Source organism: Vespa mandarinia, chromosome 23, assembly GCF_050613455.1.
Source record: "Vespa mandarinia isolate Hongniang chromosome 23, ASM5061345v1, whole genome shotgun sequence".
Taxonomy (NCBI): domain Eukaryota; kingdom Metazoa; phylum Arthropoda; class Insecta; order Hymenoptera; family Vespidae; genus Vespa; species Vespa mandarinia.
Window position 1 is genome coordinate 1,287,501 of NC_140832.1, and position 2,500 is coordinate 1,290,000.

The 2,500-nt window shown below is 33.5% G+C and overlaps 1 protein-coding gene across 1 annotated transcript in view; it reads right to left on the reverse strand.

Moving 5' to 3' along the window:
- Window positions 1–2,500, reverse strand: part of LOC118444418 (neuronal growth regulator 1-like) — a 68,905-nt gene that overhangs the window by 32,297 nt on the left and 34,108 nt on the right. The window lies entirely within an intron of this gene.

Sequence of the window (2,500 nt, forward strand, 5' to 3'; positions counted from 1 at the left end):
TCCTTACGTACATATATACCAATAGTATCTACGATAAAATTAAAATAATTTAAAATATTTATTTTTTTTTTTTTTTTTCTCATCAAAGAGAAACCGAGAGAGCGGAGAGAGATATTTGTCTTTACTCGATTAATCCGATAAACGAAGTTTATCGCGTTAATGGTAATGCTCCAGTTTCGATTAAACTTTAATTTTTCTTAAACGATTTGTTGAGTTCGATCTAACGCGACTACGGTTTCGTTATTCGTGTTCACCGAAGGAAGATGGATCGTCGTAGATAAAAGAGTGGAAGAGAGGAAGAGAGGAAAAGAGGAGAAACGACAAGCCGAGAGAAATGTATAGTCGAAATATTAGGTCGAAGGGATTTGCTTACGTACGACACGAAAAGCTTTTCAATGATTTTTATTATCTAGAAATTATTTATCGAGTCATTACAATTATTCTTATTTCGACAATTATTAAAATTCATTTCTTTTTCACGATGTTCTTCTTCGTTTCGTTTCGTTTCTTTGTCCTTTTTTTCTTCCTTTTTTTTTTTTTCTTTTTTTCCTTTGGTTAAAAATTTTCAACATTAATTCTCTTTACTTTTTGTTTCGACGATACTCGGAATATTTGAGTTACTTACAAGAAAAAAAAAAAAAAAAAAAAAAAAAAAAAAGAAGAAAAAAAGTAGAAAATCTTTTCGGGAGAATCTGTTGAATTAAATTATTCGTGTCGTTGGAAAACAAGGGGGAAAAGAAAACGAGAGAGATGGATAGATAGGGAGAGACAGAGAGAAAGTGAGAGAGAGAGAAAGAGAGAGAGAGAGAGAAAGAGATAGAAGGTTTGGCAATATACACAAATTTTCCAAATTTTCCAACGGAATAGACATGGCGGGGTATATATGTTTCGTACACATCCGCAAAGATACGGATCTTATCCGTGATGGATCGTAAATTGTGCCTGCGGCGAGTCGCGAATATTCATGCGACGTCACACCGTACGCCGTGCGATTTGCATTCATCCTGTACACACCCCCATACCCCCGAGTATCCCCTAAAACTTCTACCCACCAACACGTACACCTTCGATGTTCACTCGCGAATTATTAAAGGTGAACTCACTTTTATTTCCGTCCTTTCCTTTTCCGTTATTTCGAATCGATAAGCGATTTTTTCCTTCTCCTTTTTTTTTTTTTTCTTTCATTTATCTTTTATTCACTCTCTCTCTCTCTCTCTCTCTCTCTCTCTCTCTCTCTCTCTCTCTCTGTGTTTTTTTTTCTTATTTCTTTTTCTCCCCACCCGTATCCCACTTCCCTTTCTAACACACATATCTCTCTCTCTCTCGAAAAAAAAAACTTCTCCTTTCGACGAGTAGTTGCCGAAAGAATTTATAACGCAGAGAGGAACGTAGGAGTGGGGGAAGAAATACACACAAAAAAAAAGAAAAAAGAAAAAAAGAACAAAGAATTAAATAAATATAAATAAATAAGAAAAAAGAAAGAAGGAAGGAAAAAAGGAAGGAAAATAGTTTCATCGCTCGTACGAGAACTCATCCACCTAAATTCATTTCTCTTGAATGACATAGATTTTCTCGTTGTTATTGTTCCTTTCGCTCATTTTTGTTTTTTTTTTTCGTTTTCTTTTTTCTCATCCTCTCTCTATTCCGCCATATTTATATCCCTTTATCTTTCTCATACTAATACGCCTTATCACTGGCTTCGTTAAATAAGTTAAGCCCTTGAAAATAGTCCTTTGTTGTCTCTTACTATTTCTTTCGTCACTATGCGAGAACATATCGTCTGTCTTTTCTATCTCTTTTCTTCTTCTTCTTTTTTTTTTTTACCCTCCTCCGGTCCTTCCCCCCTCCCCCTCCCTCCTTTTTCATTCTCCACTCTTTCTTTTTTCCACGGATTAAACGTAATATTCCTGGACGATGTATTACTTGGATAAAGTTCATAGAAGGGATACCCGCAATTTCTCCATTGTCATCTTCTTAATCTTTTTTCTCGTATCTCTTTTGGATTATGAAAGGGTCTATTCAAACCACGGAATACGATAATGGGTTCGTGTTTTTTCTCTTTCTTTTTTTTTTTTTTTTCTTGTTGTCGCTGTTGTTGTTGTTGTTGTTGTTGTTGTTGTTGTTATTATAGTGGCTAAAAAGATCGCAACGATACGCACAGATCCAACGGGCAACGTATTCATTTCCATCTCCAAAAGATTTCGATTAGATTTTAATTAATTATCTCGTGTCATAGATAAAAAGGACAAATTAAATAAATAAACAAATAATCTGCAATATTGTATTTGATATTCTGGGTTTTTCTTTTCTTCAAGAAAAAAAATGAAAAAATGAAAAAAAAAAAAAAAAAAAAGAAAAAAGAATTAAAAAAAAAAAAGAAATAATAAAACAAAAAAAAAAAAAGTAAAAAAGAAGACAAAGGAGCACAAAAAAAGAGGTAACAAAAAAGAGATCATAAAAAAATTTGACAGATCTCGGTGCAGCGTCATTACATCGTTGT